This window comes from Puma concolor, chromosome E2, assembly GCF_028749965.1.
Source record: "Puma concolor isolate L17-30 chromosome E2, mPumCon1.1.hap2, whole genome shotgun sequence".
Classification (NCBI taxonomy): Eukaryota; Metazoa; Chordata; class Mammalia; order Carnivora; family Felidae; genus Puma; species Puma concolor.
Genome location: NC_141681.1, coordinates 41,371,282 through 41,384,480, shown reverse-complemented (window position 1 = coordinate 41,384,480; position 13,199 = coordinate 41,371,282).

The following is a 13,199-nucleotide window of genomic DNA, read 5'->3' as shown; positions in this document are numbered from 1 at the left end:
TAGCTACCCATTGGCTCAGGGTGGTCGGCACCGTGAGCCGTGGTTTAGAACGTAGAGTTACAAGAGTCACAGACTTCAGATTTCTGTAAGTCTGGGGAAGGCCCGGGGAGCTGCATTCTTCACTAGCTTCTGAAACAAGGGTTTGGTTCCAGGACCACCTATGGGAGAGGCTAACAAAGATGCCTGGAGTAGAATCAATGAAGCTTTTCGATTTTGCACGAACCTACCACTGACGTTGCCCCTTCGCTCTCTGCTTCAGCATGGCCATAGGTTCAAAAACGTTGGAGGGATAAACACCACAAAATTATCTGGCTCAACTTGGGGAGGAGCCCGGCTGGCCATCCATCGGGATCCATTTGCATATGCTGATGTTCCAGAGGGAAAGCAATTGTTCAGGAGGAAACATGAAAATGTGGTGCAGGGAAAAAGATAGAGTGAACACAGGGGGAACACACTGAGAAGTTTGGGTATAAACATGCCTTTTTTGAGGGCTGGCGATCATTTCTGAAAATTACGGATTTTCAGCATTTGCTTTGGTCGAAGCGACTGTCGCTCTAGAAGCCATAACTTCGAGCCAGAAAAGATGGTGCTTTTATTTCAAAAAAAATTGTTTATTCATTTTTGAAAGATGGAAAGAGACAGAGCACGAGCAGGGGTGGGTCGGAGAGAGAGAGGGACATGGAATCTGAAGCAGGCTCTGGGCTCTGAGCCATCAGCCCAGAGCCCGACGCGGGGCTCAAACTCTCAAACCGTGAGATCATGACCTGAGCCAAAGTTGGACACTCAATCGACTGAGCCGCCCAGGCACCCCGAAAAGATTGTGCTTTTAGTTGAGTGTTCTTGTCTTTGAGATGAGGCATGGGACCCTCTGGCATGCTAGTGTCACAGGTCCTATTCACAGAGACCACTCTCACATGGCCTCTTCTTCCAGAAGAGTTAAACATCTGTCCTGGACGTGCTGCGGTCCCTCGACCTTCATGGAAGAGCTGTGGGGTGGATGGCAGAAATAATGATGGTAAACAAGGGAAAAGCATGAAACCGGGTGTCGGGAGGCTAGGAACCCCAGGAGGGCTTCTTCCCCTCTCTGGTCCTCAGCGTTGCCATCTGTGAAATGGGGGTATGGGACTCCATCAACACGGGCACTTAGCGGTAGGGGTGGTCGGAAGGGTTTGAGGTAGCACATGAAATAACAGTAGACGCCATGTAGAAACCTGCCCAGGCTTTAGTTCTTTCCTTCCATCTGATTCCATCGAGGTCAAAGACTCAGTGTGGTGCCAGGACACCCCGAACATCTTTCTCACACTTTGTTCATCTTTTTCAACAAGGGGATGGACATAAGGCACTGAACTCTAGGTAAGCAAAAGTATCTAGCTCGCATTTAATAATGGTGGCTTGTTTTCATTTTATTCGAGGCAAGGGACCATGGTCTCACACCCGTGGAAACGATCTAAAAGTTCCTTCCAAATAAATGCATGTGAGTACGAAGGATGGGGACAAAGGGAACGGACACACTGGGTAAACACAAGTGCGGATGTAGGTGGCAAAGAGTCTCAGACGCCTGATAATTGCGGATACCTGAACCTTCCTGTCCCCGAGAACCCTTCTGGCTCATCCTTCTCTAAGGCTTTATAAGAACGAGTCACTGCTCTCAACCGGACACCTCTTGTCCCTCACGTGCATTTAGGGGCTAGAGCCACAGTGACCATGGACCATCTAGCATAATGATCGTCTTTCTTCTCCTGCTGAGACGTCCAACCTGCAGCCACAGCGAACACTGCCCGTCTCTCATTGATGCCATTTACGTCTGCATCATCTTGGATTCCCATGGCACTGATATTTCCATCAAAAGACATATCTGGGTGTGTGTTCTACATCAGAACCCGGCACGTATTTCCTCTGCCTGTTTACATTAAAAAATACTCATTACGATTCAAATTACCTTCAAATTATGCTCATCTGGATTTCTGTGCTTTATAAAGACTCCCATGCCTATCTCTTCCTGAGGTTATAAGTTAAAATATTTTTATGATGATAGAAGCTGCTTTAAAGACTCCACAGACATTTGCTAAACTGTAGATAAGACAGTTTCGTGCTGAATAAGGTCTCTCTCACAGCCCACTCTGAGGGAAGGGAAACTGAGGCAGAGAGGTCTGGAAAGGGACGTGGCTTTAAGCGTTAACATGAGGCTTCATGGGTTAGTTCAGGCAGTACGCTGAGGGCTGGCACCCTACACGGTGATCATGGGTTAACTTCACCCATCACTGGTGGTATGGAGGGAATAGCTAGCATTGACCATCCTCAGTTAGAATGCTTTGCATTCTAGAAATTTCATCAGCAAACAAAAGGTATGGGAAAACATGTTTTAGCTAATATGAGAGGGAGGTTCCCAACAGTCAGAGTTTTCAGCAAAGAAATAAATACACTGACTCAAAGGCAGTGAGTCTCAAAGCACCTCAGGAGGATCCTAGTCAGAGGCCCGATGGCCACCTGCCATTGTAGAAGAGGTTGAAGCATGGGATGCATGGCCCCCCATCCTCGTCCAGCCCGGGGACAGTACGTTTCATTCTTTGTTTGACAGAAATTTTGGTAGCAGGTGAAAGACACCCCACCCAAATAAAATTAAGTGAAATGTATTAGTAGACAAAGGGGCCGCGGATTCAGGTATGGCTGGATCCAGGTGTTCGACGACATGATCAGAAAGCCGTCACCCCCCTCCTTTCTGCCTTCCCAGGGGCTTCATTTTCCAGAAATCAGCAAAGCTGGCCTCCAGCCACTCCAGGCTAACAGTCTATCAGTCTAGCAGGCTGAGCAGGAGAAAGTCTCTAATCCAACTGGTCCAACAAATGTCTTGAGATTTTGCTAAGAACATAATCAGAAAGACTTACAAAAACTTATATACAAGAATGTTCTTTTGTATCTACCTTTTTTTGGCAAAACAAAACACCTTAAATGTCCACAGGCAGAGGACTGCTTAAATGAAAGGTAGGATATCCAAAGAGTGGAATACTATGCAACCCGGAAAAGGGTGCATTCAGAGAATGATGGCACGAAAACACTCTTGATGTACTGTTTAGCAACATATATCATAGAAATTAATAATAATAGAAATTAATGGAATAAATTGATAAGATAAATAATACGTTCTCGGTTTTGTTACAAAATACTTAACTGATAAAAAATTGGATGCAAACTGGATGCTGTGCTTACTCTGGGTAATTCCTGACCTGACCCTCCCTCTTTGTTTTTAGGTCATTTGAAATTGGCTTCTTGGACGATGTAAGTCGTGGCCACATATCTGAGGGCAGGAAGGGTAAGGTTTGGCAGGAATGACGGGAGACCATACACACATGGCGGGGGAACTGGCAGAAAGAATTCATTAATTTGCTGTGGGCCCACCGTGTATATACCAGACTCTCAGAACACAGTGCCCAGCAGGAGACGCGGACCTGGATTCCTGGGCCACAGAGGGTCACACACAGTGGGTGACTGTGAGCGTGTACGAGGCCAGCTGGCTGTCGCCCGCTCAGGAAAAGTCATACATGCTATTTAGCAACAACCAACGCCCAGTGTAATGAATGAATGAATGAATGAGTGAGTGAATAAGTAAATGCCTCCCCGACCCGAACAGGCCAGCTGAGCCGGGTCAGTTCTGAGGGCATGCGTGAAAAGGACAGCTGCCCCAGAGCTCTGTGGCCCCACTGGCTGGGGGGCCCAGGGGAAGGGGGGCTGGCGGTATGAGCTGGAGGGACCGCGAGTTCAGCCTGCCTCGTGCAGACAGAGCAGGGGGCTCGGGGTGCGGCTGAGGGCAACTTCGGAGAACAGAGGGGGCAGCCCAAGGGGGCAAACTGTGTGCCTTGGGGGAAGGCCCGGGAACGGGGGAAGCTGCCCCCTGCGCTGGCCTGAGGAAGTCACACAGCCCTCATCTCTGGGGCAGGTACTGCTCTGAGAGCCTGGGGATCCCCACAGGGGGCCTGAGCCAGTCACACCGAAATCCTGCCAGCAGTGGCTTGCTCATCATCCCGCTCTGCCTTAGGCCAAGCTGGTACATGTGACGGCTGTCACTATTGCAAGAGGGACCTCTGGCAACACAAAGGAAAGCATCAAGCTGGCCAGGCGTGGCACCCGACGAGGTCTAAGAGAGGTCTGGCCAGAGGCTTAGACTATGTTATGGGGACTCGCTCACAGCATGGCTGGACCAGGGGCAAGCCAATGCCCATCAGCGACCCCAGGACCACACCTTCCTGTCTGCCACCACGAGAGCTTCCCAGCGGCTCAGACACAAGTCCCGTACTCTGCTCTCAGAAGCCCAGAATGGCCCCCGGGGGCCTGATCGGAGGACGTGGGTTCAGGCTGGAACAAGGCTCTTCTCCCCAGAATTGGGGGGCGGGAGGGGGGCTGGCAGACGGGCTGCAGAGGTGGTTTCTAATGCCCCCTAAATGTCACAGACTCAGAATATGAGAGAAGCGCTTCTCTCCAAGGCAAACGAGGCTCGGCCAGTGGAAGAAGGAGGAAAAAGAGCTGAGCCATATAAACCGACATCTGTGTGAGTCCATTATGAAGGACACCCCCGGGTAGGCTCCCCCAGACCTCTGCTTCAGCCCCAGACAGGGGGCCTCCCACCGCAAGTGCCTGTGGGCAAGGAGAAGGGAGCTTGTCGCCCCGTTTACACCCTTTTTATAACATGCTTAGAAAAATGCACCTGTGAGGGCAGAGTTGCACTTTCCACCCTCCCCGGCTCGTGTTTGCTGTTAAAAGAGCCCCGTCCCCTGCTCTGCGTCACGGGGACTGTTCTGACAGCGCGCATCTCTCTTGGGACTTTAATTACTCTCCCAGACTCACAAACATCAGCGATTCTGACCCCAGATGAGAAGGAAGTCAGTTTGGGGCTTTACCTCCTTAGTGTTTGCAAAGCATGGACTGCTGAGAAGTTTTTCACAAAACAGCATTTCTCGCTTCTCGGAACAACAGCAACGAAAAAATTGAATTACATATCTGCCTTTTCTCCTTTTTTGTAGAAATATTTATGATCTATCTACTAAATAATGCATTTGAGGGCGACTGTAGAAGTACGTACTCTATGTATACGCATCAAATAGGATACAAGCCTTAAGTTATGTAAACATAATTAGACTGACAATATCCGACTCCACGGTCCCATATTCAGGTTTCCACTTTTAAGGTACATGTTTCTTTCTTAGATGAATCGGCGTATGGACCACTGTCCCAAAGACTGAAATTTATTATCGGGAGTGCTTGCATTTTTTAAAGCTTTTCTCCCTCGCGTACACACAGAGGATTAAATGGTGTCTTTAATTTCTGGATGTGTAAAAACAAACCAACAAAAAAATTTCTCATGGATTTTAGAGGCTCCAGCCATGTGTGCATACAGTTTTCTCTTTCTCTGTTCTTCCTTCTAGCTCCTTTGGGCAAGAGAATTGAATCAGGCGGCAGAAAAGGCAACTGATGAGGGAAAGTCGCTCAGGGAGGTAAGAGTCACCCTGAAATGCCCCGGGGCAGACTTTCTGGTCTTCCTTTCCATGTTCTGCTTTGCCACTGCCACTGCTTTTCCAGGGAGGCAGTCTGCGTATCCCCCACGCTGCCTCCGGCCCAAAGGCCTGGCCAGTTTGTACCATATGACTAATTCCAGCTAAACTGTCATGGATCAAATAGCAGCAAAATATTTCCAGTTGCCAGTCTCCTGTTTTCCAACTGTCCCTCTGTTATCCGTCTAAGTAAACATTTGTTCTGCTTATCGTTTCTGAGCAAAGACATGAATCACTCGCCTAGAAGAAACCACAGCCGCAGCTGTTGCCTATTAGGAACCGACATGTGGGAACACGGCCTGCTAAACTGGACTCCAGAACTAAGTTTGCGTTTGGTTTGCTCTCATTCTAGAAAAGGAAGCCCAGGGCACTCTTGTGAACCAGCAGCTGGGACCGGCCTATCGTTGTGCGGTAGGACATTGGAACAAGCAAATTCAGAAACTGTTCCTTCCACTGGTTTGCCAGCACACCCGCAATCCCACCCTTGGTGGCTGTCCCTTGGTGGAAGATGCTGTCTTCAGAAGGTTCCTAGAAGGGTACCCGGATGTTGCCTGAGGGTGGTATATATACGTGGACCAGGTTGCTCTCCTTGAAAACCTGGAGGAGACCTTTGTTAGATCCTGGCTTCTAAGGAAGGATGGGAGGGAACCTTAAGTCGATGGCTCTCAAGAGTGTAGGGACCTGTCTATTTCTTCAGCCACTTGCATGAACACTGTATTTTCTTTTTTTTTAATTTTTTTTTTCAACGTTTATTTATTTTTGGGACAGAGAGAGACAGAGCATGAACAGGGGAGGGGCAGAGAGAGAGAGGGAGACACAGAATCGGAAACAGGCTCCAGGCTCTGAGCCATGAGCCCAGAGCCTGACGCGGGGCTCGAACTCACGGACCGCGAGATCGTGACCTGGCTGAAGTCGGACGCTTAACCGACTGCGCCACCCAGGCGCCCCGAACACCGTATTTTCTAATAGGTTCTCTGCTGGTCATTTCTATACGCTTCATATACATATACACCGACTAGGTGGCAGAAAAGGTGACGTAATCAAAGAAGGCAACAGACAAGGAAACACAAGTTTTAGAGCAGAGGAGCCTTCGGGGCCTGGTGGATTGTCCAAGTGGGCCTTGGAGGGCAGGAGGATACAGCTTCTGTGAGGGTGGGTTAAGACAGGGATGCCCGGATGTAATGCTAATGAACAGGTTTGGAACTGAGAAGAGGCAGTGACACAAAATCCGAGGAAGTCCCAAGCCCCTCCCAGGACTCTGGATGTAAATCAGACATTGTGTCCCTTAGAGGAAGGGCGGTGACCTCATCAGATGATCCTTCAAGCCCTAAATCCCATTAATCTTCTAAAGCACAATGCCTAACGGGAACCTGCATACAATAGGCGCTCAATAAGTGCACATTGATGGAGATGGAAATACATTTAAAGCTGGTCCCCATCATCACAATTTAAAACTTTTGCTCTATAGAAGACAGAGAAGGGAGTGAAAAGAGAAAATATTTGCAAATCACCTGTTCAGTACAACAAAGAGTTTGCACCTTTCGTATATAAAGAACTCCCAAAACTCAATAGCATCAAAACAAACAATTAAAAAAGTGGACAAAGACTTCGAGAGACTCTTTACCAAAGGATATAAGGATAGGAAATAAGCACATGAAAGACGTCCAACACAATTAGCTATTAGAAGAATACAACATGAAATCGTAGCCGGAACCATCCCCTAACTATTAAAATGGCTAACACTGAAAAAAATAAATAAATAAAAATTACTATCCATAGCAAGTTCTGGTAAAGTCTAGCAACAGTGACTTTCAGACATTACTGATGGGGATGAAAAATGGTACAGCCACTCCAGAAAAGGTTTGGCAGCTTCCTATCAAGTTCAACAGACACATACCATTATGACTCAACAATTCCATTCTTGGGTGTTTACCCAAGTGAAATAAAAATGTATCCTTACGAAAAAAAAAAAATTGTATGCAAGCGTTTGTAGCAATATTTACCATAATTGCCCACCCCGAAAACAATGCAAATATGCTTCAAGGAAGAATGGGAACCTGCGCTGTGGTACATCCATACAATGAACGACACTCAGGCTTGCAACATAGCAGCAAACATTGCTACGTACAACCATTCGGAGGAACCTCAAAGGCCTTGCGCCAAGTGAAAGATGTTAGTCTCAAAAGGTGGCATGCTATACGATTCCATTTGAATGACACTCTGCAAGGGATACAATACAGTGACGGAGAACCGATCAGTGATTCCCAGGGGTTAGTGGTGGAGGGAGAGCATGTCTATAAAGAGGAAACATGAGGGTGTTTCGGTGACAGGGGGGTGGAACCGCTCTATATCTTGGTGGTGCCATTAGTCACACGAATCTATACGCGTGTTAAAATTCACAGGAACTGTATGGCACAAAGAAAGGTGGCCTCCTGCCTTGCCTCTGCTCTGTGAGACGGCACTAGGGGTTTAATGACAGACTTTCCCCCAAGCCCCTTATTTGGGTTGCATTCGCGGACCTCTCAGCTGAGTCACCTTCCCATCTTCCAAGAGGACATGGAGGGGGTCATAGGCTCACGAGAGGGGATCGGGCAGTCTAACTATTCCCCTCCGGAGACTTTACCCCACAGTGACCCTTGTGGTGTCTTCTGATCTACTTTGGGGTTCCAGCCACAGACACATAGCCCATCCTTTGCAATACTGGGTTACGGCTGTCTTCTCATTCCACAAAAAGAAATGGAGCTCGTATTTTAGTTTGGCATTCCTCTCCTTTCATTTATTTGCTGTTCTTTTTGTTGCCGTTTGTTTGTTTGCGGGGAAGAGTGCTCAGACGAGGAGGCAGAGGAGACTTGTTTGTCCTGCCAGCCGAACTTAGACCCCAATAAGCACATTATCAGAAAGCTGCTGGGGCTTGTGGACCAACAAAAGGAGGGATTACACCAGGAAAGAAAAGACATAAGCTGCAGGGCACAGGGGATCCAGAGGCTGAAAGAGGTGAAGGAAATCCCTAGGTTGCTGGTGATGGAAAGCCCCGGATGCTACTAGCTGTGTGGTCGCTCACACGGTAAGGAACCAGACTGCACATCGGAGGACCACAGAGGGGATGCGTCCAGGGGCAAGAAGAAACTGTTACGGCAGGTGACCCGACGTGTCTGACCTTGTGGCACACTCTCAGTACCAGAGGCTGCAGGTGTGGGCAACCTTAATCACGTGCACAAAGAAACTCAAGCAGTTTGGCTCCAGGAAAGACAAGGTGAGGACGGAAACAACCGAACAACCCTGGGACATCCCTGGCCTCAACACGCAGCAAGAGCTACATAATGAACAACGAGTATTCGTTTAACGAAAACTTGTGATGTTACCGTCGTGAAAGAATGGGCAGGGGGAGGGGAGGAGTGGGAAGGCCAAGGTCACGCCACCGGTAAAAGCAGGGTCTAGAACGCAAGCCTGTAGATGTCAGCTCCGTGATGCTCGTCTGGGGGGGGAGCGCCTGGAACGGCACCATTCACTGGGCACAGGGTGTGCGTGGGGTTCATGTCAGCAACGGGAGAACCAGTGGCATTGGCATCTGTCTTTCCCAACAAGGGGAAAAAAGTGACTGTGAACAGCCCCGAGGTCCTGCCAGCCCCGGGGGGTGTCCAGCGTGACGAGCAGGGCCTTTACCCTCTGGGCTCGGGCTCCTCAGTTGTAAGGGGCTCTGCTTCCTGGCCGGTGGGGAACAGACAGACCCAAGCTGGGCTTGCCCGTGCCTAGCTGGGAACAGTGACTATGGAGATGACATTCGAATCTCGGCTGGCACTTGGGAGCCTCAGCCAGGATCCTCTGCTCAGAAATAGGATGAAACCCCTGGGCTCACGAGCCCCGGAGAAAGACGGACAAAGGAGCTGTTCTCGTCGAGCATGCAGGTCTGGGAGGACTTATCTCTGAGCACCCAGACAACAGGACAACAGGTGGGGGTCCTGGCCTGGATGAGGGCTCTGCTTCCTCGGGAATTCTAGAGGTGGGCGTGTTAGGTCAGAGAGAGGAAGTGAGAGAGTTCTGATCGTCACCCTGTCCCATGACGGCCGAAGTTATTAGGTGCCCATCTTCTTCTTCCCCTAAGGAGAATCAACATGACTCTCTCATCCTTGCCTCAAGCCCTGCCTGTGAGCCCTCGACCGTGATGTGCCCCTGCCAGAAGGGCCTTCCCCCTGCTCTGACCCTTCTCCTCTTTTCCAGAAAAGGGCTTCGATAGGAAGGTGACAGGCCCAGGGGCCTGCAGCGCGTGACTTCAGAACCGAAAGCCCAAATCCAACTACTCATCTCCTCTTGAAAGCCACCTACTGTTGTTCCAGAATGGTGCGGCTGAGGCTTTTCTCTTCATTTGATCGCAAACTCCTTGAGAGCAGAAATTGCATCACTTAGCGGAGGCTAACAAAGCGTAACAAAGCCACCCGGCATGCAAAGCGCGACAGAGCAGATGTTTATTTCTTGCTTGGATGGCAGTCTGCAGCGGGTGTGCCCGTCCACACCGTCCTTCGGGGATCCAGGCTCCCTCTACTTTGTGCCTCGGCTTGATTTTACCCTGGTTCCTCGCCACTATCTGCATCCAGCTAGTAGAAGAGAAAAGAGCACGGAGTACCCCCAGGGTGCTTTTTATGGGTTAGACTGAAGGTAGAACACGTCACTTCTGCCCACGTTCCATCTGACAACATTTAGTTAAAGTCACACTGAATTGCAAGTAAGAAGGAGAGGTATGGTCTACTGTGTCCCCAAGAAGGGTGTGACTTTGGTAGATCGGTGCTTCTGTTCCCCTGATCCCCGGCCTCGGTCCAGAGCCCAGCACAGAGAAGGAACTTGAGGAGATGTTCCACAAGGGCTCAGGGAGCTCGCCCTGAGGTTGTCCTGGGGCTTAGCCAACCTCACACATCTCTGCGGAGGGAGGAAACCGGCCAGCTCGGGGCGCAGCTCTACCTGGGACACCCTCATACGTGGACCTGCCAAGCCTCTCAGAGGAGGCGGGCTCTGGGGCAGCTGTGGTTGCATCAGCAAACAGACCGGAGGCTGCCCTTGTCGTCCACATAAACCCCATCCTGGCTTCTGCCCACGGACGTCGCAACCTGTGGGGAAACCCATCACGTGGTGCCAGGTGGGTGGGCGTCAAGTGCCTACTGAGATACTGGGATGCCAGAAAGCTCGCCGGTCTGGTCCACCTGTCCCGGAGCAGCGCTGATGGGGCAGGGTGGAGGCCCATGGTGACAATGGCCTTGAAGGGAGTGGTTTCTATAGAACCACATAGACAAAAGCCAGAGCAGAGATGCTTAAGGAAAGAACAGAGGCAAGTGGGCTGGAAGGGAACTTTCCCGATTAATTGGGAAAAATAAGGCTGAAGGTGGTAATGTGTATCACGACTCATCCACATGCACACACCTGGACCAGGTACCCCCTCTCCGGAAGCCCTGCTTTCTGCTGTTGCTGTCTAGCACCCCATCTTTACTCCACCCAGAGAAGCAGCCTGCTCAGGACTTGGGTGCATCGGTGTCACGATATGCCAGGTGGGGTTCCGTCGCAGAAGGGGCCCTGGGATAGAAGCCGGAGATCGCTCTTAGATGTCCTACCTCCAGAATAGACCTTGGCTCCACACCCCACTGCCACGGCCACCCCCTGGCCCAAGCCACCGCCCTATCTCACCTAGACAATTGTCATCGCCCCCTCACGGCCTCCTGATCTCGCCCTTGACCCTGAAGTTAATTCCCTGCACCTCTGCCTTTGTGATCTTTTAAGGATGTAAATCCAATCTTGTCACTCCCTTCGTTTACACTTCTAACTGACTTTCTCTATCCCCATCTGCCTGTCCCCTGTCTACTTCATTTTCTCCACAGCAACTCAGTCTACCCATAAGCAGACTTTATTTATTTTTTATTTTTGTAATGTTTATCTTTATTTTTGAGACAGAGAGAGACAGAGCGCGAGCAGGGGAGGGGCAGAGAGAGAAGAAGACACAGAATCTGAAGCAGGCTCCAGGCTCTGAGCCGTCAGCACAGAGCCTGACGCGGGGCTCGAACTCATCAACCGAGAGACCATGACCTGAGCCGAAGTCGGACGCTCAACCGACTGAACCACCCAGGGGCCCCAAGCACATTTTACTTTCAGTCATTGTGCTTGAGGATTTTCCCTCGCGCTGGAAGGCGAGGTCTGTAGGAGAGACCTCTGTCCTGTTCGCCTCTGTGTCCCGGGACCTACGAGGTGAGGTGTGCTGATGTTTATTTCAGACACCGGGTTTCTGTAGGTCTCCCCTTCCTCAGCTGTCAAAGGGGGCGGTGATCTATGCTGTGTGGTTTGCTCCTTAGGGTTTTGCAGGATTAGATGAGAAGATGAGGCCGTCAGACCCCGCAGTCTGTGACACGGCCATGCCACCAGGGTCACCGTCAGGCTGCTGTGAAGGACTCCGATTTTTGCAAGAAGCTTTCCCGTCATCACAGCCTTTTTTGAGGTTGAACCATGGCCTCTTTCCCCCGAAAACAATACCTAGAACATTCCTCCCAGCTAGGAAACCTGGGAGTCTATTGAAAATAAATTAGTAATGCCTCATTCTCAACGAGACAGTCTCGGGGAGACTTACAATTTTATTTTTTCTAAGCGCACAGAATAACATATATCAAAAGGAGCAATAGTCTACCTTGTGTTTTGACTACTTTGACCCTCTTCAACCTCTGCCAATTTTTATCTCATTTTTGTTTAACTTTATACATCAGAGTTTAATTTGAGAGCTGGTCAAGAAGACAGTGATGTATAGGCTACATCAAGTGCAGCTGAAATTACCCTGTCCCCGGAGACTTCGGGCTGAAGGGAGGTTCCCTATCCTGTTTCAGGGGGTACAAGAGGAATGGTACACTTTGCCCCTTGAACCCAGCCTCCCTCCACCCAGCAGCCTTCATCTCTGCCTCGCATTTATTGATTTGGCCAGGTTTGAAAAGCTCACGAGATTGCATCCATCCACGGCTCTTGCCTCCCACGGCAGCCATGGGCTCAAAGCATTGGCAGCTGTGGACGATGTCATTTTAGGAACCAGAAAAAGGAGTTCTATTAGCATTGATTTTTCCTCTTTTTCAAATTGTTATCTTCTCTGGGAAAGCGTGTCCAGTCGGCAGTATCGTCTGGCCGGAGAGAATGCTGGCCTTGCCTTTCTGAATATCCAGAGCAGTGCCTGACATCCCCCAGATTACGTGATAAGGATTGGTGCATGAATGAATGAAGAATGAATGAACGAACTGCCTTCTGCTTCCCCTTAATGCCGCTGTTCAGCTGGCCCCAAGTATTTTGCGAGAGGACGACCACAACAGATGAACGGGTCACTCACGTAAGAACCGGTGAGCCGCTATCTGTCCCAAAGACTTTCCAACTGGAGTTTAGGGACACTTGGGACCAGAAGGGACCTTGAGATGCTCCTACTGAAGTCTCATCTGTCAAATCAATGTTCACCAAGACGGCCTCGCCGGACAACCTCTATTCAACACCTCCAGGCAGGGGCGCCTGGGTGGCTCAGTGGGTTAAGCACCCAACTTCAGCTCAGGTCATGATCTCACGGTTTGTGGGTTCGAGCCCCGCGTCGGGCTCTGTGCTGACAGCTCGGAACCTACAACCTGCTTCAGATCCCATGTCTCCCTCTCACTTTGC